This window comes from Procambarus clarkii, chromosome 88 (genome assembly GCF_040958095.1).
Source record: "Procambarus clarkii isolate CNS0578487 chromosome 88, FALCON_Pclarkii_2.0, whole genome shotgun sequence".
Lineage (NCBI taxonomy): Eukaryota > Metazoa > Arthropoda > Malacostraca > Decapoda > Cambaridae > Procambarus > Procambarus clarkii.
The window spans coordinates 19493422-19521019 of record NC_091237.1 but is presented as its reverse complement, the minus strand read 5'-3'; the positions used below and the strand labels follow the sequence as shown (position 1 = coordinate 19521019).

At 50.2% G+C, this 27598-nt stretch overlaps 1 protein-coding gene across 2 annotated transcripts in view; it reads left to right on the top strand.

Moving 5' to 3' along the window:
- The first annotated feature begins 2451 nt into the window (after positions 1–2451).
- The window catches only part of LOC123745803 (uncharacterized), a 49833-nt gene continuing 24686 nt past the window's right edge, over positions 2452–27598 (top strand). Inside the window, exons 1-2 of one of the 2 annotated variants that reach the window (XM_069317639.1) lie at positions 2452–2543; positions 4976–5721. The gene's annotated coding sequence lies outside the window, so the exon portion shown is untranslated. Of the gene's footprint in view, positions 2622–4975; positions 5722–27598 lie in introns of both variants that reach the window. The other variant, XM_069317638.1, reaches the window with a different exon arrangement.

Below are 27598 nucleotides of genomic sequence, written 5' to 3'. Positions count from 1 at the left end.
GGTCTGCGGCGGAGGGGTTCCTGGAGGCTACACATCCCCACAGGCCTGAGAACCTGCGGCAATGTGTAATTTTCTCTGCAGCGCCGCGTACTCTTCCTTCTTTGAGTCTAGCTTCCTTCTCCACTGCCGTAGACGACGACTCCACCATGCCACCACCTGCAAATATGGACAAAAGCGCTTAAGTAACGTTTACCTCGTGCCAGGTAACTCCACTACGGGCTCACCATAGCCCGTGCTACTTGGAACTTTTTGTTCCAAGTGGCGATCTTAAACAACAACGGATTTTAGTCAACAAATTCAGCTTCCGTCGACAACACCCAGCACCTCGTCAGCTGTGTCTGACATGACAGCTAAACTTAAATGCGAGGGAGTTCCTCTGTGCCAAATGATATTACACACGGGAGAAATATCAATGAATAAACTGGGAATTAATTTACAGGTAATATACGGGTTTTGGTTATGCACCATCGAACTCCATCCACCTGGCCTTCACACCAAGTTGTGGAGTTCCCTCTGGTTGATTGATGAAGCTGCTGGAGATCTGTGGATGGATGGCTGTTCGCAGTTTATGGCCCCGAAGGAGGCTTATTCGCCAGGTAGCAACTTAATGTACAAGGCGACGCTTTATATCTGAAGACAATCGACTTGAGAATGGTCCAGGACGGACCCTTCACTTTCTAGTGTGTAGTTTGGTCAACATATTTCAGCCACGTTATTGTGACTCCTCGCCAGCACCTCAGAAGTTCGGTACCCTCAAGATTCTCGTCCTTTTCGAGGAATTCCATTTGTCTGTCTGACGTTCCATCTATTATCTTTATTTCATTATACTAAGGCAGTGACAAGGTTGCCAGGATAACCGTAGACAAACACTAATCTATTACGTCGGTACACTCATCCTCCACTCAACACCTGCCTTGCTGTAGCCAAGGTTGTGGTTTTCACCTTTGCAACATTTAAACTTACTTTGGGGAGCCGGTCGGCCGAGCGGACAGCACGCTGGACTTGTGATCCTGTGGTCCCGGGTTCGATTCCGGGCGCCGGCGAGAAACAATGGGCAAAGTTTCTTTCACTCTATGCCCCTGTTACCTAGCAGTAAAATAGGTACCTGGGTGTTAGTCAGCTGTCACGGGCTGCTTCCTGGGGGTGGAGGCCTGGACGAGGACCGGGTCGCGGGGACACTAAAGCCCCGAAATCACTCAAGATAACCTCAAGATAGAAGATACTCAAGGCCTAAGTTAGTTTGAGTTATTAGGATCTTATACACACAGAAATCACAATAGCGTGATATATCAAATGAATAAATCCACAAGGGCCGTGATGAGGGTTCGAACTCTGTCGTTGAGGATCCGTGTGAGAGAAGTAGCAATCCCGGTTACAATTCTTGTACATGTCGTGGCTCAGTCGATTATAAGGCGCATTTGGGATCACCCTGGACGTAAGTTCGAACCATCATCACGGTCTTTGTGGATTTTATCATAGGATCTTATACCCGTAGTGATTCGTGACTTCACATTCCGTCTTGATGTCAGCACTCTGAGGAAAGCACCAAGCCATCACGACTATATAGCATTGGGAAGGGGTCAGGATAAAGATTTGGGATGGGACGAGGTGATGGAATGATGCCCAACCTCTTGGACTGTCGGGGGGATATATATTATATATATATATATATATATATATATATATATATATATATATATATATATATATATATATATATATATATATATATATGCGGAAAATCCACAGAGAAATATGAAATGAGGTGAACGTTTCGGCTTTGTTAAAGCCTTTGTCAACACCAGACTGACTCAGATTCCACAAGGGCCGTGATGAGGGTTCGAACTCTGTCGTTGAGGATCCGTGTGAGAGAAGTAGCAATCCCGGTTACAATTCTTGTACATGTCAGTCAGTCTGGTGTTGGCAAAGGCTTTAACAAAGCCGAAACGTTCACCTCATTTCATATTTCTCTGTGGATTTTCCGCATAAAATGATCAGTGTTTTGTGATCGTCAATTGCATATATATATATATATATATATATATATATATATATATATATATATATATATATATATATATATATATATATATATATATATAAAGCATTTACAAAGCTGCCAACCACTATTAATAGAGAAAATTTAAAGCAAATAAATATACGTATATAAGTGAAATGCGAGTTAATTTACTTTACAGTTTCTCTATTAATAATAATAATATGATTGGCAGCTTCGTAAACACCTCGCATGAAGAACCTGTATATGCTGCTTTAAAGATAAATCCCTCAACAGTAATCTCCAGTTATAATCCCAGCGCCACAAATCCCCCAGCTGGCGGCGTTCCGTGACTAAACATCCAGGTTAATCCGCTAGTTGAGTAGCCGGGTAGTGTGTGGCAACTGCGGGCCAGGCGCATGAGGGCGGGCGCAGTGCGACGTCGCTAGTGCGCGCAGAGGCCTCGTTGCGTGCGGCCGTGCAGTACTGCGCACCTCCGACCCCATCCCCCCACCACGACCCACCTCGTGCGCTGTTCTCTAACCGTGTGTGTACAAAAACAAAAGCTAAACGACGTTCGCGCCAGTAAGACGCGCCAGGCTGGACAATATATATATATATATTGGTGAGCGATCAGGTTTATGCTAGCAAACGGAAAGGTTATATATATGTACATAGGAGATGGAAGAGTGTCCCAGGCTGTGTGGTGCTCTGTGTTGCTGCCTCACCGGAGTAGTAACAATGGTGGAACACATCTCTCGCCCAGTTTTATGTTCTATTTCGATTGCTGTATTGCTATTGACTGTGTACTTGTGATCAATGCACTTCTTCACACTTCATTGTATTAACAAGAAGGTTAATACACTTCTCCTTCCACGGGGACTAACTGCTCCCTCCACGGGGACTAACTGCTCCCTCCACGGAGACTAACTGCTCCCTCCACGGAGACTAACTGCTCCCTTCACGGGGACTAACTGCTCCCTCCACGGAGACTAACTGCTCCTTTCACGGGGACTAACTACTCCCTCCACGGGGACTAACTGCTCCCTTCACGGGGACTAACTGCTCCTTTCACGGGGACTAACTACTCCCTCCACGGGGACTAACTACTCCCTCCACGGGGACTAACTGCTCCCTTCACGGGGACTAACTGCTCCTTTCACGGGGACTAACTGCTCCCCTCCACGGGGACTAACTGCTCCCTTCACGGGGACTAACTACTCCCTTTACGGAGACTAACTGCTCTTTTACAGGTTCCGTTAAATGAGAGGAAATGCCAGCACTGTGGAGAAATGCCCGATAGACCACTGGAACATTATCTAACACAGTGCACAGTTACTAACCAAGTCAGATTTCAGACGAGATTTAACAGAACAGAAGCTATTAAACGCAGTGGACATAACCTTCCTGAAGCGAACATACGAGTCATAGATACTCGTTTACCGTCTATGTAAGATAGAAACGAGTAACATTTAGTGGACCGGTCAGAGGCTTAGACCCTCCTCAGACCCTAAACCTGCTCAGGACCCTAAATAACTGACCCTAAACAAAAGAGCTGCGTCCTTCACTACTTTCATTTCGTCTAAACATATTGCTATCAGCATGGACACATTACCTTGTCAACGTAGTATAGTGACCGCCGTCTGCAGATCGCGCCAACAAGTTGACTAACAACAGTGACCCCGTCCCATCCCCTACGATGTGTGGGTACTGTGAGGGGTGACCTAACTATCCCCTTGATCACCTCCTCTCTAACCACCGTCACATTCTCTCATGTGGCAACTGTTGTCTAAATTGCCTGGAGTCCCGTCGCCTGACATAACTACTGCCTCTACCATCCATGGCTTGCGTTATCACCAGGTGTTTCACCATTCCTATTGCTCTCTCTCTCTCCTGTCATGGGTAACTATCAGCTACCCATGAGCCTGGGCATGAGCCTGGGCATGAGCCTGGGCATGAGCCTAGGCATGAGCCTGGGCATGAGCCTGGGCATGAGCCTAGGCATGAGCCTTGGCATGAGCCTGGGCATGAGCCTGGGCATGAGCCTGGGCATGAGCCTAGGCATGAGACTGGGCATGAGTGACACCTATAGTAATAACGCCGGTTATAGTGACATCATTAATGGAGGCACTTTAACTGTGGCTTAACTTCCCACTACTGTTAAACTTTTTTTCCCCCACTTATGAAATACATCCGTCAATTCTTCTCCTTTCCCCCCCTTCCTACCCCTCCCATCCCTTCCTTCAAGAAAATTTATTGAGATAAAACATCTGAGAGAGATAGAGTAGCTTAGGTTTTGTTTACTCTCTCCTCCCTCACTCTCCACCACCCTCCCCTCCCTCACTCTCCATCACCCTTCTCTCCATCACCCTCCCCTCCCTCACTCTCCACCACTCTTCCCTCCCTCACTCTCCACCACCCTCCCCTCCCTCACTCTCCATCACCCTTCTCTCCATCACCCTCCCCTCCCTCACTCTCCATCACCCTTCCCTCCCTCACTCTCCATCACCCTTCTCTCCATCACCCTCCCCTCCCTCACTCTCCACCACTCTTCCCTCCCTCACTCTCCATCATCCTTCTCTCCATCACCCTCCCCTCCCTCACTCTCCACCACCCTCCCCTCCCTCACTCTCCATCACCCTTCTCTCCATCACCCTCCCCTCCCTCACTCTCCATCACCCTTCCCTCCCTCACTCTCCATCACCCTTCCCTCCCTCACTCTCCATCACCCTTCCCTCCCTCACTCTCCATCACCTGTAATTTCCTTCCAGAGAAAGATAGTTCTCAGTTAAATTATTTCATTAAAACCCATAAGTTCCCCTCTATAAAAACGCTCCTCATTAACAAGTGTTGTGGTCTTTAATGTACCTAAACCACTCACAACCCGGGCTGTAAGACCTTATCCTCTTTTACATGTCGAAATATTTCTACCCCCCTTAATTAGAAACTAATTACCTTTTTTGATGACTAAATAATCAGCGGTGTAAACAGCAAGTTAAAATAACTACGACGTGTTGTCTTCCACGTGGATAATAACAAGAGCCACGTGTGAATTATCCCCAGCGGCAGAGGGAGCGAGTGCTGTGTGTGAAATATGACTTCTTTTAACTTATAAAACAACAATCCCGTTGCCTGTGAAAGCTTTGTAAAATCTAAGAGCTAGAAAGATTATTCTGAGTGCTGTACCACAGTGTTCTGTCTTACACTACCTGGAGATGCCTCATGTGCTCATGAGAGCTGAACACCCAGGCTTAGTGAGGTGAGGACGTGTCCCATCACAGCCCGTCCACCAGTGTTGGACTGGTGAGGTGTCCCATCACAGCCCGTCCACAAGTGTTGGACTGGTGAGGTGCCCCATCACAGCCCGTCCACCGGTGTTGGACTGGTGAGGTGCCCCATCACAGCCCGTCCACCGGTGTTGGACTGGTGAGGTGCCCCCATCACAGCCCGTCCACCGGTGTTGGACTGGTGAGGTGCCCCCATCACAGCCCGTCCACCGGTGTTGGACTGGTGAGGTGCCCCCATCACAGCCCGTCCACCGGTGTTGGACTGGTGAGGTGCCCCCATCACAGCCCGTCCACCAGTGTTGGTGTACATGTACCACCAATTACAACCTAGCAAAACGAAGCCGTTTTTCCTGGCCGTCACGGCTGGCTGTCCCAGGGAGGGGACGGGATTCCATCCCACTACTGAGGACCCTGGGACACTAGCTCCATCCCATCTTGGTAAGTATCAGTCCTCCCTCCCACCCCTGATGGTAACGTCAATAACCTCTTCCCAGTGACAAGTTGCTAGCTTGTCTTTTGGTTATAAAATGTAGTTTTCCGGCATTGGTTGGCGTTCGAGTGTAGGCAAATGCTAATTAGTTTCTAATTAGATTCTTAGCACTTTGTCGAGATAAGAATAACGCGTCCAATATATTACAAATTTATGAAAATATGGAGTCAGTGGCGGACATGAGGAGGTACGATAATTATCGGAAGGTACTAAGTCACGGTGACTACGCAGCATCGCAGGAAATATGAGAACAAGGCGCTGGGATATGAGGACGGAGTGAAGGAATGATGCCCAACCCTTTGGACCATCGGGGAATCGAACGCCGATCCTGCAAATAGCGGGACCGTCGCTCTACCGATCAGTTCAGAAAGGATTAAACAATACACAACCATTCACGGACGTGTCATTAGTAGCGAACTCTAAAAATTTAGTATAAAACTTGGTTACTTTCCCCTCAGTTTGTTAATACGAATGAAATGAAACTACAGAAAGGTGGACTTTTACATGATCATGAAGGTGTATAGACTAACACACAGAGATCACACTAACGTGATGCATCAAATGAACAAATCCACAAGGGCCGTGACGAGGATTCGAACCTGCGTCCGGGAGCATCCCAGACACTGCCTTAATCGACTGAGCTACGACAGGGTTAAAACCCCTTAATCGACTGAGCTACGACAGGGTTAAAACCCTGTCGTAGCTCAGTCGATTAAGGCAGTGTCTGGGATGCTCCCGGACGCAGGTTCGAATCCTCGTCACGGCCCTTGTGGATTTGTTCATTGTATAGACTAACTCGTGCATAAATGGTTACCTTATCCTGGCACACCTCGCATTTGTCACCTCTGTAACCGTACCTGTGGGGTGGATATCACTGATCTCATTGCATATATCTGTACAAAAGGTAACGGAAGGGGGGGAGGGGGTGGGGGGTGACAAGGTCCCGAGATGAGGCTTTGAGCAGCGTTGATGAGGCTTCAAGATGATTGAACACCGCAGATGATGCTTTAGGCAGCGTAGAACAACAAGGACATTCACCTCTCTATACGTTCGCGAGAAAGGAACTGCGTTCAGACGATTACTCAGTTACGTTCACATCCGAGGCAGGAGCGATGCTGGGAGAGGTCATACTCCCACCCACCAGCTCATCATACGACGCCTTTACATCCGTAGAATCATTGCCACGTCTCAAAGATGTACTATAACACTCTCAAGTGTGTGTAGGGTCATGGGGCTCGCGCCCTCTAGCGGCAGTCCTCGTTGTTGTTGTTTTAGATTCAGCTACTTAGAACAAAAGTTCCAAAGTAGCACGGGCTATGGTGAGCCCGTAGTGGACTTACCAGACACAGGAGCGGGGCTGTAACTCGGCCGTCCACCTTGTCAGCCGTAGTTATCCTCAACATTTGCAGTCATTGTTACCAGATTCCTTTCCATTTCAGGTTTTCAGATAATTTTTTGTCTGTTTCCCCTACTTTCCCACCCTTAAATGTGACATTAACCCCTTCCAATAGCTTTTACCAGGATGTTAAGAGTCCCATCCCCCTCTCTCAGGCCGCCAGTCTTTCCCCCTTCCACATCAGACATCCCCATTCCCTAAGCAGTTTTCCTTCACTCACCGGCATCCATTCCTCTTCCCCGTAAGGCTGCCCATCGCCTCTACCAGTCTTCCCCCTCCCCTCACAAGTCTCCCTCCCATCCCTCCCTCATTTCCATTGCATGAGATTCCATTTTACAGTTTGCCTTTGTGAGGCAGGAAGGGGCAAGGGACGGGTAAAGTCGGGAGGGGGGCACGGGACGGGTGCTCCTCCCGTCCCTAGTGGGGGAGGGAGGGGGGGAGGGGCGTGAAGCAGGGAGGGGCAAGGGATGTGAGGAGTTGAATAAATTGTTTGAAGACAAAGGGAGTTTGTATGGGTGTGCACAGATTATGTTTAGTGTGTCGAGGGCGTGGGTGTAGCGGAGAGGGCGTGGGTGTAGAGGAGAGAGCGTGGGTGTAGTGGAGAGGGCGTGGATGTAGGTGGGAGGGCGTGAGTGTAGGTGGGAGGGCGTGGGATTGCGTGTGCTGGAATGTGTGCCCGCCCCCGCCACTAACGGACTACCAGCGCCCTCCTGTCTGCCCGCGACATTTCCGCTATCTTTGTCGCAGCCCAGACGTCTCGGGGGGCCACTGTCGCAGCCCAGACGTCTTGGCGGCCCACTGTCGCAGCCTAGACGTCTCGGGGGCCCCACTGTCGCAGCCCAGACGTCTCGGCGACCCACTGTCGCAGCCCAGACGTCTCGGCGGCCCACTGTCGCAGCCCAGACGTCTCGGCGGCCCACTGTCGCAGCCTAGACGTCTCGGGGGCCCCACTGTCGCAGCCCAGACGTCTCGGCGACCCACTGTCGCAGCCCAGACGTCTCGGCGGCCCACTGTCGCAGCCCAGACGTCTCGGCGGCCCACTGTCGCAGCCTAGACGTCTCGGGGGCCCCACTGTCGCAGCCCAGACGTCTTGGCGGCCCTATACCTTTAAACCCTAGCATGGAACAGATGGGGGAGGGGGGTGAGGCTGGTACAGAAACAGCTTCCAGGGACACATACCACGCAGGACAAGCACTAGTCACCCCGGACAACGTCTGAGCTGTGCCCCCCCCCCCCTAGCGTTTTGACTTACCAAGTCAAAATACAAATTTGACTTACCAAGCCCCTGATAAGTCACTAACATTCTAACTGGTAAACTGGATTTTATACATAATAATATTGCATCCATTGGCCTAGTTTTGATTTGTTTAGGTTGCTAATAAGTCACAGTGACATAATATTCAGGGCAAAAACACTGCCCCCTAGGGGGCAAGTGCTTCTCTCCCCCCTTCAAGAAACACCTCACCCCCAAGCAACGGCTCACCCCCAAGCAACGGCTCACCCCCAAGCAATGGCTCACCCCCAAGCAACGGCTCACCCCAAGCAACGGCTCACCCCCAAGCAACGGCTCACCCCCAAGCAACGGCTCACCCCCAAGCAACGGCTCACCCTCAAGCAACGGCTCACCCCCAAGCAACACAGGAACCCGGCCTACAAAGCACGGATCACGAGGCTGGCCTCGGGTGATGTGGATCAGACAACAGTTAAGCGCTGCTCCACAATAAGGCACCGTGTCTAGGGTCTTAGCGGGCGGGCGGGAGGAGGGGGCGCCTTAATGCGATTAATGGGGGCTCCGCAGCGGTACAGTGAACGGATTCGTGACGCGAATACAGTATTTTATGGTCACAAAGAGGCTGGAGACTGAGCTGAAGCGCCGTTATGGAGCATCACGTGTCACCATAGTGATCTCTCACGTGTTTATCATCCATGTGAATTGTGGGGGATTTGGGTTAATTGTTTGTGTGTAAAGTGTGTGTTGTGTGTGAGGTGTAGTGTGTCGGGGTGTCCCCGGATTAAGTCGTCATTTCTGGCACTGTCGACTGGGTCATTCTGTGGGTCAACTCGGGTTACGGTGCCTGACAGCTGAATGGACAGCGCTTCGGATTCGTATTCCTGAGGTTCCGGGTTCGATTCCCGGTGGAGGCGGAAACAAATGGGCAGAGTTTCTTTCCACCCTGATGCCACTGTTCACCAAGCAGTAAATAGATACCTGGAAGGTAGACAGCTTCTTCCTGGGGGTGTGTAACAAAATGCCGGACCGGGCCGCGGGGACGCTAAGCCCCGAAATCATCTCAAGATAACCTCAAGATAAGGTCATACCACGTCATACACGCCCTGAGCCCGGAGGTCAACCCATCATCACTCTCATCGTAATTTTCTCACACACGTTCCATCTGCTACGTCCGCTTCTCCTTCTCTATTCCACCTGTTATCTTCCTATTCCCGATTACATATCATTTCTCCCATTTTCTTTCTCTTTTCAGAGCACAAACTAAGCACGAGACGAGGTGCACCCTCGGTGTCATATTTTCCACCAAATATATATACACGAATCTACATATAAACCTGTGACTGGCGCAGGCTGGAACAGAGCATTCTATCGCCATCTATCTACTCTAGATAGATGGCCATAGATGAAGCTAGATAAGCGTTTCCTGGTAACTCTGCCGTTGATCTGTTTCTCAAGCTCCAAGTCTCTTGGCCTGTGCTTGTCCTTACCGTGTTCATTGCCAACATTTGTGTTTTTATCCAAGGTCAATTTCCCGCCAGGGATTTTGCGCGCGTCATGTCTGCTCTCTCTTCTTTTGTGCAGGTGTTTGGGGCTGATGGGGAGATGGGGGGTTGGAGGCGAAGGGGAGTGAGTGGAGGGGTGAACGGGTGATGAGGGGGACGGGTAATGAGGAACGGGGAAGGGGTGAGGATGACCAACGGCCTAGTCCGGTAATATCTGCGTTACCATCAGCCACTAGAGAAGAAACTGGACTCTTGCGGGGGGAGGCGCGGTGTGTGTCAACGACCTCACCACGTCCAGGGGAAGCGTTCATGTCTGGGAGTCCTAGGCCACGGCCGCACCTTTATTTCCTTGGCGTGAGGGGGATGTAAACAAGAGCCCTTTGCCCCGGCTCCATAGGGAAGTGGGTTATGTCACAGCTCCATAGGGAAGTGGGTTATGCCACAGCTCCATATGGACGTGGGTTATGCCACGGCTCCATAGGGAGGTGGGTAGGATATATAGCAGAGCTGCACATTGCTACCCGTTTTGTTTCACAGCCCCGTTCCTGTGCCAGGTAAGTCCACTAAGGGTTTACCATAGCTCGTGCTACTTGTAACTTTTTGTTCAGAGTAGTTGAATCTAAAACAACAGCATTGCTACCTTCATTACTGGCAAGTGGGCGGGTGAGGGCAAGCCAGGTGAAGTGACTGGCGAGGTGACGCTGTGTGAGGGGGGAAGTGAGGGCCGCTGCCAATCACAGAGGTAGTAATATTTCTCAAATAGATGTGAATGATCGCTGAAGGATAGCAATTCCATCTCAACACCTGTCTTCCCCTCCCTCCCCCCTCTCTCTATTCTTCAGTCACGATCTTATATCCTCCCCACCACCATCCGTGAGCTTGTCTCCTCTCTCCGTGACCGTCTCTCTCCTCCCCATCCCCCTACTCTGCTCCCCAAGCGTGTATCCTTCCCTCACGCCCCAAGCACCTCCCCCTTCACCTACTCATCATGAGTAGGTGAGGGGGAGTTGTGATGACTACTCATCACAACACTTCACACTGTACTTTCACTACACTCTGGATCTAATTCCACCGATAATTTCTTATTGCTCGGTATTTCAACAGCTCTGTAGCAAGAATTATTCATTTAGATTGGTTCAACGTCTCATCCGCTCCTGACACTTCAGCTGTTTTTGCTAAACGAAGTCTTTCATCACGGGAGAAAAACATCCACTTAGTAATCAAGCTTGGCACTAGGCCGGGCTCGGGGAGTAGAAGAACTCACGGAACTGCAGGCGATGGTTCGACTTGAGAATGGTCCAGGCCGGACCGAAACGTCGTCGTCCCTTCACCTTCTAGTGTGTGGTCTGGTCAACAACTCACGAAACTCTCTCCAGGTTTCGTTAATACGCTCCACTAACAGGCTAGCGCCTAGTCCTGTCATTTCAGGATCTTTCCACCACTGACTAAAGTAATATAGATCAATGGAGTCCGAGACCGTCGAACTTTGCAATCGTTTCTCTGCTGCGTATAGCAGTCATCGGGAGGATAAGTGCTTCATGTAAACTGCTCGTATCATCAAGAGGAAATTTTATTAAAAATTAAATTTTACCATGTCGTAGCTCAGTCGATTAAGGCAGCGTCTGAGATCCCCTCGGACGTAGGTTCGAACCCTCGTCACGGCCCATGTGGATTTGTTCATCAAGAAGAGGAGCCTATAACAGTACGTACTCTTTGTACGAACAGGGCTCAAAGGCCTCCCCCCCCCTGGAACAGAGCTCAAGGACTGAACAAATCCACAAGGGCCGTGACGAGGATTCGAACCCGCGTCCGGGAGCATCTGCTACGATGCTGTATAGTATTAAATCCGAGGTAGTTAATACAGTAGTTTTATACAGTCCTAATACTCAAGGATTGTATAGTATTAAATCCTTATTTAATAGATTTTTTTTAGAATAGATTTACCATCGTGATATCCAACGTCCGCCCTGAGTGTGAGAGGGACGCGGTCTCTCTCTGGCCTCCACGAGTGATCTGTCAGTTTCTTCACGCAACTGAAGCGGACGAGGCGACAATTCAGAGCCCCAGAAGCCTTCGGGTTGGGAAAAAAGACCGAGGACCGGCTGGTGTGGACGACTCGGTAAATGGGAGCAAGGTCACTAGAATGAGGTACCTGGAAACTTAAAATAACTGGACACAGACTCCTGAACTGGAATGACGGTACGGGTAGACGGACCCATGAACGCGAGAGAGAGAGAGAGGTTGATGGACGTGAAGTGTTGTCGTCTGAAGAGGAGGAATGGAGGCCCACTGGCGGCTGGCGTCTCTTCCTGCCTCTCAACACAATTCCCCCTCTTCCTTATTCTTCCTCTTCCTGGCATGATGTTACCTCCTTATGGTTTCCAATTGTCAGAGACAGGAGGAACGTTAAGTGTATTGGGGTCACCTAGCCTTACCTTGAGGTTACCTTGAGGTGCTTCCGCCTAGCAAACGAGGGTCCACCTAGCAAACGACGGACCATCTCCAGGTTCAGATGGAAGGAAACGGATGACCAAACGTCACACCTTTTTGGGAAATCGAACCCGGAAATATTAAGTTCCGAGTCGACTGTGTTGACAATTATTTTGATTTATTTCTAGCAAATCTGTTCTTTCCCTCTTGACTGTTCCATGTGTTATCTTAAACCTTCCCAGCTTTCTGTGACTTCCCCGCACTGGGTCTCTCCCAGTCCCCCTACGTCTTATTCCCCCCCAGGTTTCCCCCAGCCCCCAAGTTTTCCCCAGCCCCCAAGTTTTCCCTCAGCCCCCAAGTTCTCCCCAGCCCCTCCCTCCCGCACAAGAACTAGAATCAGCGCCAAATAACAGTAAATAACTCTTCCTTCTCCCTCCAACCAGTGACCCTCAACCCCAAGCACATGTTGAAGCCCTTCCCTTCCGTTATCTTCCTACCCCTGTCACCCTCCCCCCCCTTCCCGTCCCAGTCACCCTCCCCCCTTCCGTCCCAGTCACCCTCCCCCCTTCCATCCCAGTCACCCTCCCCCTGCCCGTCCCAGTCATCTCTTCCCCCTGGTCCGTCACTGCGCCTGGGGGCGGGAAGTGTGCGCAGGCTTCACTAAACATATCAGCACTGAGCAACAACGGGAACCTTAACATTGCTCAGCAATGTCCTTGCTACTGCGCTGATTTCTTGCGCAGACTGAAGGTTGCTGCGCTCGTTTCTTCTACTCATCTAGTTGTATTTGTAGAGGATGAGCCACAGCTCTCGGGTCCCGCCTCTCAACTCTTAATCGACTAGCGTGTAGGTTCAAGAGCCTATTGCAGGGTTCTACATTTAAAGCTGTACATGGAGTCTGCCTTCACACAGGGCATTTGTTTGTTCGTTGCTCTGACGCTGAAAAGATACTTTTCTTAAGGTATCTGTGGCTCATTTGGGTATTTCTTTCCATCCATGTTCCCCGTGTTCGTGTCCTACCACTGGTAAATAGCCATGTCTGCCCTGTCTATTTCACATAGGATTTTGTATGTGGTAATCATGTGTTCTCTATTCTCTCTTCCAATGACGTGAGCCTTAATGACTGTCGTTTTTCCTCGTAGCTCATCCCTCTCAGATCTAGAACTAGTTATCGACATATCTCAGCTTTCTCCAGCTTCGTTGTGTGTTTAATGAGACAAGAACTCTACGGTGGTGCCGAATATGCCAGAACTGGTCTAACGATTTACAAGATTCCGGACGATTCTTTATTTTCCCAAAGGCAGTTTTCATATTAGCCAATCTTCCGTGTGCAGCTGATGATATTCTTTTGATACGAGCTTCTGCTGACAGTCTTGGGGTAATATCTCCCCATATCTGTCTTTATCGTCCTATTCCGATAGGATTGACTTGTCCATATGTGCAATAGTCCTTGTACGGACCAACAAGTGTTGCACAGAATTCCTGCACAGACTAACGCCTGTTGCACAGACTGTTACTGCCGAGAAAATAGACCATTGACCCCCTTGACCTGAGACCATTGACCCCCTTGACCTGAGACCATTGACCCCCTTGACCTGGGACCATTGACCCCCTTGACCTGAGACCATTGACCCCCTTGACCTGAGACCATTGACCCCCTTGACCTGAGACCATTGACCCCCTTGACCTGAGACCATTGACCCCCTTGACCTGAGTGTGGTGTACCTTGGCTGAGTCACGGTGAAGCCCGCGGCACTGACCCTGGGTGTAGTGAGCTCACTCGGTGAATATATTCATGAGTCTGGACTCATGAGTCTGGGGGAAACATATGTCTCTTTTGCAGACGAGGAGTCACACTAACGTGGCTGAAATATGTTGACCAATCCACACACGAGAAAGTGAAGGAACGATGAGGTTTTGGTCCGTCCTGGACCATTCTCAAGTCGATTGTTGAGAAAATCGACTTGAGAATGGTCCAGGACGGACCGAAACGTTGTCGTTCCTTCACTTTCTAGTGCGTGGTTTGGTCAACATATGTCTCCTTTTGTTCTATATTCACCCCCGTTATCGCGTCGTGACAAACGTTCAAAGCCAATTGATTTTTGCCTGACCAGAAGAGAACAAATGTTGACACAGCCGATTTGACCGATCGAGGACTACTGCATGCTTGGACGTCAATTTTACGGTGCTTTTTTACTCCACTAAAGCATCTGAATTTTAACATAGTGGTCTATAGCGTTAAAAAATGCGATGGATTAAGTGTTAGGACAGATTTCACTGGCATCCATCACTATCAGAAGAAATAGGGAAAGCATCTCCCTATTTCCTCCCCAATTTAAAAGAACCACGTCCTGGCCTGTCTTGGAAGTGTCCCCAATTGTGTTGACTATGCGACCATTTCCGTGTCTGACGCGACCATTTCCGTATCTAAAGCGACCATTTCCGTGTCTGAACGACCATTTCGGTGTCTGAACGACCATTTCCGTGTCTGAGGCGACCATTTCCGTATCTAAAGCGACCATTTCCGTGCCAGCCACGACCACAGGCGCCAGGAAGAGCCCGCTATCCCTTGTGTCGGCTGGCTCGCGCCTCCCCATGATAACAGCACAATTCTCGCATTTTAATAATATTTACTTCTGGATTTTTTATTCTGTCTTTGTTCCCTGTGCAGCTGGAGCCTGCAGCTGGAGCCTGCAGCTGGAACCCTTAAAAACCATCCAAAGCCATCAATAACCACCCACAGCCTCCCAAACACTATATGGCACTCATAACAGCCCTCCATGGCACCCATGACAGCCCTCCATGGCACCCAGAGCGAGCAGAGGTGAGGCAGAGGGCCACACCCGCACTATAGGTCAGTGGTGCAGGACTACCAATAACCACCCACAGCCTCCCAAACACTATATGGCACTCATAACAGCCCTCCATGGCACCCATGACAGCCCTCCATGGCACCCAGAGCGAGCAGAGGTGAGGCAGAGGGCCACACCCGCACTATAGGTCAGTGGTGCAGGTGTAGGTGTAATCTTGGTGGGTGTATATACAGTCAACACACACACAAACAGGTTTTAAGTCACCCGTGTCTAGCCAGAGAGCAGAAGACCGCTGTGGCCATAGAACGTAAACATTTCGATGTATTAAGTGTGAGGACAGGTTTCTCCTGTCGAAGAACGAACTTCATGGAAAAACAATTTATTGGAGCCCATGAAAGTGACTGTCAGAGGTGTTATTATGAGTTCTGACGGGCTCCGTGCTAGCGCTACCCCTACGCTTTTGTCCCCACTGTGAAGACAACAGCGCCTGGCTGTTGTTTTCACTGTGAGAACAACAACGCCTGGCTATTGTCCTCACCGACGGCGCAGTTTCCATCACCCGACAGTGACAGAGGTCAGGCGAGGCTGAGGGACGTCCTCGTCCCTCCGACACGTTGTACAGGTAACACCATCCCTGGGGGAAGGATGGGGGGCTGTTAGGGGCGGGGGGAGCCGGATGTCCGCTCCGGCCACCTCTCTCTCTGTGGTCCGTGCCGGAAGCCGGCTCCCATCACCGGAAGCTGTGGCCCTGGGCGGTGGTGGTGACGTCACGGGTCAGCTAGCCTGGCCATGGTGGCTGGGGGAATGGTGGTGGTGGTGGGGAAGGCTGGGGGGTGGTGGTGGTGGTGGGGAAGGCTGGGGGAATGGTGGTGGTGGTGGGGAAGGCTGGGGGTGGTGGTGGTGGTGGTGGGGAAGGCTGGGGGTGGTGGTGGTGGTGGGGAAGGCTGGGGGAATGGTGGTGGTGGTGGGGAAGGCTGGGGGTGGTGGTGGTGGTGGTGGGGAAGGCTGGGGGTGGTGGTGGTGGTGGTGGGGAAGGCTGGGGGAATGGTGGTGGTGGTGGGGAAGGCTGGGGGGTGGTGGTGGTGGTGGGGAAGGCTGGGGGAATGGTGGTGGTGGTGGTGGGGAAGGCTGGGGGAATGGTGGTGGTGGTGGGGAAGGCTGGGGGAATGGTGGTGGTGGTGGTGGGGAAGGCTGGGGGAATGGTGGTGGTGGTGGGGAAGGCTAGGGGAATGGTGGTGGTGGTGGGGAAGGCTGGGGGAATGGTGGTGGTGGTGGGGAAGGCTGGGGGAATGGTGGTGGTGGTGGTGGTGGGGAAGGCTGGGGGAATGGTGGTGGTGGTGGGGAAGGCTGGGGGAATGGTGGTGGTGGTGGGGAAGGCTGGGGGAATGGTGGTGGTGGTGGGGAAGGCTGGGGGAATGGTGGTGGTGGTGGGGAAGGCTAGGGGAATGGTGGTGGTGGTGGGGAAGGCTGGGGGAATGGTGGTGGTGGTGGGGAAGGCTGGGGGAATGGTGGTGGTGGTGGGGAAGGCTGGGGGAATGGTGGTGGTGGTGGGGAAGGCTGGGGGAATGGTGGTGGTGGTGGTGGGGAAGGCTGGGGGAATGGTGGTGGTGGTGGGGAAGGCTGGGGGAATGGTGGTGGTGGTGGGGAAGGCTGGGGGGTGGTGGTGGTGGTGGGAAAGGCTGGGGGTGGTGGTGGTGGTGGGGAAGGCTGGGGGAATGGTGGTGGTGGTGGGGAAGGCTGGGGGTGGTGGTGGTATTGGTGGGGAAGGCTGGGTGGTGGTGGTGGTGGTGGTGGGGAAGGCTGGGGGGTGGTGGTGGTGGGGAAGGCTGGGGGGTGGTGGTGGTGGTGGTGGGGAAGGATGGGGGTGGTGGTGGTGGTGGTGGGGAAGGCTGGGGGGTGGTGGTGGTGGGGAAGGCTGGGGGGTGGTGGTGGGGAAGGCTGAGGGGTGGTGGTGGTGGTGGTGGGGAAGGCTGGGGGGTGGTGGTGGTGGTGGTGGGGAAGGCTGGGGGTGGTGGTGGTGGTGGTGGGGAAGGCTGGGGGGTGGTGGTGGTGGTGGTGGGGAAGGCTGGGGGGTGGTGGTGGTGGTGGTGGGGAAGGCTGGGGGGTTGTGGTGGTGGTGGTGGTGGGGAAGGCTGGGGGGTGGTGGTGGTGGGGAAGGCTGGGGGGTGGTGGTGGTGGTGAAGGCTGGGGGGTGGTGGTGGTGGTGGTGGGGAAGGCTGGGGGGTGGTGGTGGTGGTGGTGGGGAAGGCTGGGGGGTGGTGGTGGTGGTGGTGGGGAAGGCTGGGGGGTGGTGGTGGTGGTGGTGGGGAAGGCTGGGGGGTGGTGGTGGTGGTGGTGGGGAAGGCTGGGGGGTGGTGGTGGTGGTGGTGGGGAAGGCTGGGGGGTGGTGGTGGTGGTGGTGGGGAAGGCTGGGGGGTGGTGGTGGTGGTGGTGGGGAAGGCTGGGGGGTGGTGGTGGTGGGGAAGGCTGGGGGGTGGTGGTGGTGGTGAAGGCTGGGGGGTGGTGGTGGTGGTGGTGGGGAAGGCTGGGGGGTGGTGGTGGTGGTGGTGGGGAAGGCTGGGGGGTGGTGGTGGTGGTGGTGGGGAAGGCTGGGGGGTGGTGGTGGTGGTGGTGGGGAAGGCTGGGGGGTGGTGGTGGTGGTGGTGGGGAAGGCTGGGGAAATAGGGAGCTGTTTACGGGAGACATTTGTTTTCCAGGCAGAACGTATGGTCATGGAGGGGAATGATGTGTATTGTGAAACACCCCTTTGTGGGCGGGGTGGGCGGGGGTGGGCCAGGGTGGGTGTTGGGGATGCTTGAAAGGACACACACACACACACACACACACACACACACACACACACACACACACACACACACACACACACACACACATACACATACACATACACACACACACACACACACACACACACAAGTTAGGGGAGAAGGTGGTGGAGGCCAAGACCGTCAGTAGTTTCAAAGCGTTATATGACAAAGAGTGCTGGGAAGACGGGACACCACGAGCCTAGCTCTCATCCTGTAACTACACTTAGGTAATTACACACACACACACACAACAATTGTGTAGAGCATTGATGTAACGTTTATACACAACTGCAGTTCTCTCTAATACAGTCAATTTATTTCCCCAGATAAAGTTATCAATGTCCCTTTGGTTCATATTGGCCACAGGGTTGCCCGCTGTGTATGGCGTGACCTGTCCCTCCCCCCCTACGTCTTGTGTCCCCCTAGCATTGCGGGATTGAGCTCTTTAAGCCTGTTCTCATATCCCAGGACCCATGGGACCAACATGGGTGTAAATATGTGAACGTTTTCATTTTTGTTGTACCCCCGTGGCGGGTTCCTCGCCCGTGCCGCGTACTCTGACGAGGAGACCTGCTATCCACAGCCTTCTGAATGACTTGCTGAGGACGGCATTGGAAGCTTCTTTAGTATGGCCTCCATGCTGAGGTTCCAGAAGGCCATCCTTATGAACAAATCCACAAGAGCCGTGATGAGGATTCGAACTTACGTCCGAGAGGATCCCAGACTTAATCGACTGTGCCATGACATGATTGCCAGTCTAGTGAACGCTACTGACATTCTCTTGTTGGGAAAAAAGGAACTTTTGGCATTAGGTTCGGAGTGGTGCCCAGTCACTCTCTTGTTGGGAAAAAAGGAACTTTTGGCATTAGGTTCGGAGTGGTGCCCAGTCACTCTCTCCGCGACACTTGGAAGCTGTTGGGCTCTCAACTGACTCTGGCTTCCCTTCACTGTCTCTTGTTCTCATCTGATTGTGGTTGATGTGTCAGAGCAACTTGTCACATCCTCCCCCGCAGCGTGTCCATATTATCTTGCAACGAGTGTTTAACGTGAGCAACGGTGCAACCGGTCGCTTCCCTCCAGCGCCTTGCCGTAACTGCTCCTGCAGGGATGGCAGCAACGACCAGGAGAAAGCACTAAGCCATTACGGCTGTATAGCCGTTGGAGATCTCTTAACAGCTTGTACGTTGCATATGGGTAGTGATGGAAAGCGTCGCAAACTATGATGTCCGGGAAATGAGCCTCACAGTTCATTCAGCTAAGTAGAATTGTCTTGTAAAGCTAGTTGAATAATTTCGTTAGTTGCTGAGCTAAAGTGTAGTGTAGATAACCATCTTGTTTAACTTGGCTTCACACGATTTTGTGCAGGCTGGCTGTTGTGGTGACGACGTCCGTTGATCGCTTTGTTGCAACCATTGCAAGGTCGACGTTTGCTACGGTTGGCTGTCATGCTAATTTAGAATGTATTGTTCAGCTGTATTCAATTCTTTCGGTAGAATGGAAATATTTAGTCGGTGCTTTGGATAATTCTTGTTTTGTTGTTGTAAAAGGTCACTTTCCCCTCGCGTGTGCTCAGAGTAGGAGGGAACTTTCAGGAGGATAAATTCTGGTTAGAATATGGATAAGGAACGACAGGTTGTTGGCATCCTTTGTGGCTCAACATGCTGGTACAGTATTTTGTATGTGGTGAGCATGTCTCTGCGGATTCTACTCACTTCCAGACTTGTTAGGTTCAGGTCCCTGACTAGGATTCATACACTATTTCCTTCCGTCCCAGCATGGTGGCGATACTATGTAAGACCGAACCTTACAGCCTTACATTATGCTGGGGGTTCCAGGCCGGTGCTGCGCACTGGGGTCGAGGGCACGCAACGCGGATCCTGCAGGATTTATGGATTTCCTCTTAGGTATTTTATGGACACGTTTCCCACATAAGGACTTCGGATTTCATTATGTGATGTGTGCTTTTGACTTAGATGTGTTGTCCGATGTATTATACAACAGAGGGAAAACAGAAGGAAGAGGAGGAGGAGGAGCAGCAGCAGCAACAGCAGCAGCAACAGCAACAGCAGCAGCAACAGCAGCAGCAACAGCAACAGCAACAGCAACAGCAGCAGCAACAGCAGCAGCAACAGCAGCAGCAACAGCAGCAGCAACAGCAGCAACAACAGCAGCAGCAGCAACAGCAGCAACAACAGCAGCAGGAGTAGCACCGGCTCATCTCACTTTGACTATTTCTCCGATTTATATGCAAATTAGGAGACTGCACTGTATGGAAATTGAATACAAGCCCAAAAACAGGATAGAAATGAAGGTAATAACGTTATATGACAAGTGATCTGAGAAGGTGTTAGTATGTGGGTCACACTTGAGTGTGTGGGTCACACTTGAGTGAGTGTGACACACTTGAGTGAGTGTGACAAGAGAACGTGAGTGCATCTTCGGTGAATGTGACTTGAAGATCAGCTCCACGTGAGAGTGAGGGGGGGGGGGGGGGAGGAAGCAAGAAGGGAACTATCAGGAGAAAACGTCCAGCTATTACGACTATATAGCACTGGGAAGGGATCAGGATAAGGATTTGGGATGGGACGGAGGGAAGGAATGGTGGCCAAACACTTGTGGACGGGTCGGGGATTGAACGCCGACCTGCCTGAAGCGAGACCGTCACTCTACCGTCCAGCCCAAGTAGTTGGTCAGGACAGGCAAGATTGATAAAGATTAAGCCACCCAAAAGGTGGCACGGGCATGAATAGCCCGTAAGACACACAAGGGGTCACGCGGACGTATATAAACCTGTGAGATTATTGATCTATAACCTTCCCTGACTGTTCCATCCATCACTATAACCCTTCCATTCCTCTCCCCTTCATCACATTCCTTTCATCGTTCCTTTTCGCGCTGTTAATTCCCACGCTGTCACATCGCCTCTCTCTCTCTCTCTCTCTCTCTCTCTCTCTCTCTCTCTCTCTCTCTCTCTCTCTCTCTCTCTCTCTCTCTCTCTCTCCTGTTTGCGCATACTCGCCCGCATGAGAGCAACTCACGAAATGGTTGAGGTTAATGTCCGCTTCTGGAGAGTAATAATATGGTGCAGTTGGATATATATATATATATATATATATATATATATATATATATATATATATATATATATATATATATATATATATATATATATATATATATATACACACACACACCCACACATACACACTTCAAAGATGACTGACAGAAGAAACTATTAAAAAAGCCGAGCCTAACATCTCTAGAGACGAGCCAGAGGAGACTTGACCACAACATACTAAATACCCACAGTGGACATGGTCAAACAGTCTGGAATGGTCGGGGCAAACACACAATAGGAAGAACATAAAGGATCTTTCCTTCAGCAAGTAATAAAGTGGAACGAGGGGATGGAGTGGTTCCTGAAGCAGTCTCCAGCTTCAGTACAGAGTATAAGATATTCAGAAGTCGTTGCACCAGACCGATAGCTAACAGGCAGGGCTCAAGAGCTGAGGACAGATTCACGAAGCAGTTACGCAAGCACTTAAGAACCTGTACATCTTTTCTCAATATTTGGCGGCTTTGTTTACAATTATTAAACCGTTAATAAGCTCCGGATCACCAGGAGGCTGTTTATAACAATAACAACAGTTGATTGGCAAGTTTTCATGCTTGTAAACTGTTTAATAAATGTAACCAAAGCCGTCAAAGATTGAGGAAAGATGTACACTTTCGTAAGTACTTGCATAACTGCTTCGTGAATCTAGCTCCTGGAATACATATCGTCCAGACACAAATATGTATGAACACACATACAAAACAGCTGCTTCAAGGCGAGACTAGCAGCTGTTACCCTCGGGGGACACACGCCGCCTAACAAACAAGAACTTGGGCGGGAGATTCGTCAGCGGTGAGGATTGAGAGGAAATTTCCATTCGAGGTGAGGCTCGAAGCCCCTGTATGAGAATCAGAACTTATTACCACCACTGCGCCATAAACTTGAGAGTTCTCGAAAACTTACTTCTGCGAGTGATAAGAAATATTGACGGGTAGGGATGCACGCGAGAGAGAGAGAGAGAGAGAGAGAGAGAGAGAGAGAGAGAGAGAGAGAGAGAGAGAGAGAGAGAGAGAGAGAGAGAGAGAGAGAGAGAGAGAGAGAGAGAGACAGACAGACACAGAGAGAGAGAGAAAGAGAAAGACAGAGAGAGACAGAGAGAGAGAAAGAGAAAGAAAGAGAAAGACAGAGAGAGACAGAGAGAGAGAAAGAGAAAGAAAGAGAAAGACAGAGAGAGACAGAGAGAGAAAGAGAAAGACAGAGAGAGACAGAGAGAGAGAAAGAGAAAGAAAGAGAAAGACAGAGAGAGACAGAGAGAGAGAGAGAGAGACAGAGACAGAGAGAGACAGAGAGAGAAAGACAGAGAGAGAAAGACAGAGAGAGAAAGACAGACAGAGAGAGAGACAGAGCATAAACCCCACAAAACACAAAAATAATCCTGACTTACCCAACTATAACTACCCACGTAGGGAACATGGCTCCCAGACACAGCCAGGGCCCCTGAAGAACGAAGACAAGGAGGACAACAAAGTAGTACAAGCCGCGGAAATATTACTTCTCCCACAGACGCTTAAGTCTCTGTGGTAAACACCGCCTCCCTCACATCATGTCCCACTCTGTAAAATGTTAAGTTATTTCCCAGTGGGAACACCGGGAACCTAACTTAGTGGTGATAAGTCATAAGGTCCGTGAACAGATATATCCTATGGGGGAGGTAGATATATATATACCCAGCGGATGGAAGAGATAGATATGTATAGGGGTGGGGAGGGTGGGGGGTGGTGGGAGAGGCAGATACATGCATACCTTGAGGTTACCTTGAGGTGCTTCCGGGGCTTAGTGTCCCCGCGGCCCGGTCGTCGACCAGGCCTCCTGGTTGCTGGACTGATCAACCAGGCCCACAGAAAGCATGATCACAGAAAGATACAATATTTTAATTAACTAATCAATATTTTAATTAACTAATCAAACGAACTCAATGAGTGTTAAATCCAGTAAATCCTTCTAATTGGACTGTGGTTCGCTCGCCAGAACTACCAATTCAGCATGACCAACCACTCTGCTCTTTGTTACAGATGAAATGGCTGCCAAACAATCTGGCAGTCAGCTGGAATAGACCTCATGGTCTATTCGAGCTGACTGGAATGGTCTATTTATTATTAAATTTCCAGGAATCAAAGGCCCAGTTACCTAATGATCAGACTTTCTGGAATCAAGTTGGAAGCAATCTACAGATAGTTAGACCCAACTTAGAGGACTCTGTTAACTGGGGCGGACGAGTCTAAGAGAGTAATATGTTTATTGTTTGTGATGTGTGTCTATGTATGTATTAACACGATGTACTGAACGGGGTGAGAATAGCTTGAGCTACCTCATCCCTTTGTGTGTATTTTACCTCAAAAAACTTATTTCAATTTCAATTTCAGTCTAAGAGAGAGAGGAATATTTGTCAATTAGCAAAAGGAAATTTGACATTTATATTATACGTATACAAAAATGACTAATACATTCAACACAGCAACAGTTTCACAGAATACAATGGGGACCAGGGAGTTTAAAATAGCTTTAAATGACCACAAAAAGCCTCAAATTGCAATTGAAACCTCCCACCATGGCAACATGGAAACCTTCCAGGCCATAGAAGGCCATGATATTAACTCTCACATGCACGGAATAACAAATGAACTTTAGAGTGGACCTTTTTCCCGATCACAACACAAAGACAACAATATTATCATCAGTGTGGGGATCACACTGCACTTCTGCGTGTCTGAACCCTTTCACGTCAAATATAATTGGTTTCACGAGTTTGGAAAGAGAAGGAAGGAGGGTGACGGATGTTGCAGACTTGTGACGCTGCTAGCAAACAAGATAGACAGACAGACGGACGGACGGACGGACGGACGGACGGACGGACGGACGGACGGACAGGGGGGGGGGGTATAATAAGGCTGCAGGAGAAGAGGTGCTCGTCCTGGGCAGCTGCAGGAGAAGAGGTGCTCGTCCTGGAAAGCTCACGACAAACCAACATTCGCCAGGGACAATAACATTGACGTCATGCCGAAGGACTCCAACAGAACTCTCGTGCCAGCGACATCTTGCCTTAACGGGCGCCCAGAGCTCCGTGTATAAGTGGCTTCGCTTCATAAATGTCTTCCCCGGAGAGCCACAGGAACGTCCTCGCCGTTATGGTTATCGCCACTCTATGATCTCAAGGCAAGGAAACCCTCCCTAACCTTTCATCATATTCCCCAGCTTCAAGGAAATCATATATATTTCAGCAGTGAACTTCCAGACTCAAACGAGTTTTATTTTCCTCGTTCTAGCTACACGAAAGCAATTTATTTGTCTCAGACACACTTGAAGATGTCCCCCCCCCCTCTCTCTCGTCTCAGACACACTTGAGGATGTCCTCCCCTTTCTATCTCGTCTCAGACACACTTGAGGATGTCCCCCCTCTCTCTCTCGTCTCAGACACACTTGAGGATGTCCCCCCTCTCTCTCTCGTCTCAGACACACTTGAGGATGTCCCCCCACTCTCTCTCGTCTCAGACACACTTGAGGACGTCCCCCCCACTCTCTCTCGTCTCAGACACACTTGAAGATGTTTCCCCCCACTCTCTCTCGTCTCAGACACACTTGAAGATGCCCCTCCCACTCTCTCTCGTCTCAGACACACTTGGGGATGTCCCCCCCCCCTCTCTCTCTCGCTCCAGAAACACTTGAGGATGTCCCCCCCACTCTCTCTCGTCTCAGACACACTTGAGGATGTCCCCCCACTCTCTCTCGTCTCAGACACACTTGAGGATGTCCCCCCTCTCTCTCTCTCTCTCGTCTCAGACACACTTGAGGATGTCCCCCCCCACTCTCTCTCGTCTCAGACACACTTGAGGATGTCCCCCCACTCTCTCTCGTCTCAGACACACTTGAGGATGTCCCCCCACTCTCTCTCGTCTCAGACACACTTGAAGATGTTTCCCCCACTCTCTCTCGTCTCAGACACACTTGAGGATGTCCAGGGTGTAGGTGTAAGGTGTGAGGAAGGAGTGGAAGGTCCAGACAATGATGTCACCATCTACGAAGGTCACCCCCGCCACACCTTCCTGGGTTGATCCTCCTCATCATCTTCACCTTGAAGGTTGTCGACTAGAACACCTCTTCACGGAGGTGGACCCACAGTAGGTCCAGCTGGGACAGGAAGCCGTGTGTACCAATCATATATTACACTCGTAATATATGGGGCCTCGTAGCCTGGTGGATAGCGCACAGGACTCGTAATTCTGTGGCGCGGGTTCGATTCCCGCACGAGGCAGAAACAAATGGCCAAAGTTTCTTTCACCCTGAACGCCCCTGTTACCTAGCAGTAAATAGGTACCTGGGAGTTAGTCAGCTGTCACGGGCTGCTTCCTGGGGGGTGGAGGCCTGGTCGAGGACCGGGCCGCGGGGACACTAAAGCCCCGAAATCATCTCAAGATAACCTCAAGATAACCACTCCACATTAACAACTGAATTAACCCAAAAATAAAAACAAAAACAAAAACTCAAAAAACGAGGCCAACCTAACCTGTCCTATGCCTAATAAAGTACTTATATGAATCAAGATAACAGCTTAGGCCTAAGGGAGCAATTAATTAGGTCTAAGACAAGTTAGTTTTTTTTACTGTAAATGTTAAAGACTTTAATTTTCAATAATACGAAATGTGAATCGTCACATACATGTGTCACATGTATGTGTCACATACATGTGTCACATACATGGGGCCTGGTCGTCGACCAGGCCTCCTGGTTGCCGGACTGATCAACCAGGCTGTTGGACTCTCTCTCTCTAGCGAACCAAGATCTTCATTAATTGACGTAGATTTGCAACCTTGAAGGCCGCCGCTGGGAGTCGAGGCTCCGGGCGCCACACTCCCACACCAAACGACCTGAGCGTAAATAATTACTTAGGAGTCGGCCACTGTGTGCTTAGCATCTAATATCCTCCCCCCGTGCATGAAGGTCATGGACACACGCCCAGTTAGCGCCGTACAGACACACTCCCATGACAAGATGATCACAATGTGAAGTTAAAAATACTAAACAAATTAGGTGGGTTGGTGGGTTCGTATCCTGGCCGGGGAGGATTTACTGGGCGCAATTCCTTAACTGTAGCCTCTGTTTAACGCAACAGTAAAATGTGTACTTGGATGAAAAAACGATTCTTCGCGGCAGGGGATCGTATTCCAGGGACCATAGGATTAAGGACTTGCCCGAAACGCTACGCGTACTAGTGGCTGTACAAGAATGTAACAACTCTTGTATATATCTCAAAAAAAAAAAAGGTGTATTGGCTGTAGTTACTAGGGGCCAGATTCACGAAATAGTTACGCGAGTACTTACGAACGTGTACATCTTTCCTCAATTTCTGACGGCTTTGGTTATATTTATTATACAGTTTACAAGCACTAAAACTCCCCAATTAATTGTTGTTATTGTTATAAACAGCCTCCTGGTGCCTCGGAGCTCATTAACTGTTTAATAATTGTAAACAAAGCCGGCAAAGATTGAGAAAAGATGTACAGGTTCGTTAGTGCTTGCGTAACTGCTTCGTGAATCTGGCCCTAGGATACGAACATGGGGTTAACAACAGCGGGTTTAGAAGCAAATCTCTTGGATTGGTCGTTACGTTACCTGCCGCTTTGTCCAACAAGCGTGGTACGAATTACCATCGTCATACGGCAAGATATACAGAACCTAAACAAGAATTTCAACTCAAGACAGAGAGAGAGAGAGAGACAGAGAGAGAGAGAGACAGAGAGAGAGAGACAGAGAGAGAGATAGAGATAGAGATAGAGACAGAGAGACAGAGAGAGAGAGAGAGAGAGAGAGAGAGAGAGAGAGAGAGAGAGAGAGAGAGAGAGAGAGAGAGAGAGAGAGAGAGAGAGAGAGAGAGAGAGAGAGAGAATGAATATGAAATTTATATGCGTTCCTACAGGCCGCTCCAAGCAACAGCCTGTTGGACCAATTCATCACAAGTCTGGGAGTAGAAGAACTCCTGAAATCCTCTTCACTTATGATTTTAAATTCACCTTCAGCTAATGTCAACAACCAGAGTTCATAGATATGTTTGAGCCAATAACGTCGAAGGTGCCAAGGGAAAAATGGTCTTAATGGTTCAGGATATCTTCCAGCGCCAACTTTCAGCATGTAGATAGCAGCTATCTTGATGACAGATCTTGCTGGGTCACAACTCGTCCTCCGGAGCATGCACCAAAGCTGACAAAGTTTTCTGAGACGTTAAAATGAAAACTTCCTCCTCTCTTTCCTTCCACTTTATCCTAACTTTCTTCTCTCTCTCTCTCTCTCGTTTCGTTTCTTTACATTTCCTCTGAACTTTCTTTTCCAGCGGCATCATTAATCATCAAGTTTTCACTTAACTTGAAGTTTAACATTTGGAATGTTCGTTGGTAGTCACCTGTGTCTCCTCTGGAGGGCAAACTTGCTTGGTGGAGGCGTCGTGGATACCGGGGGCCGAGTTATAGATACCGGGGGTCGAGTTATAGATACCGGGGACCGAGTTATAGATACCGCGGGCCGAGTTATAGATACCGGGGG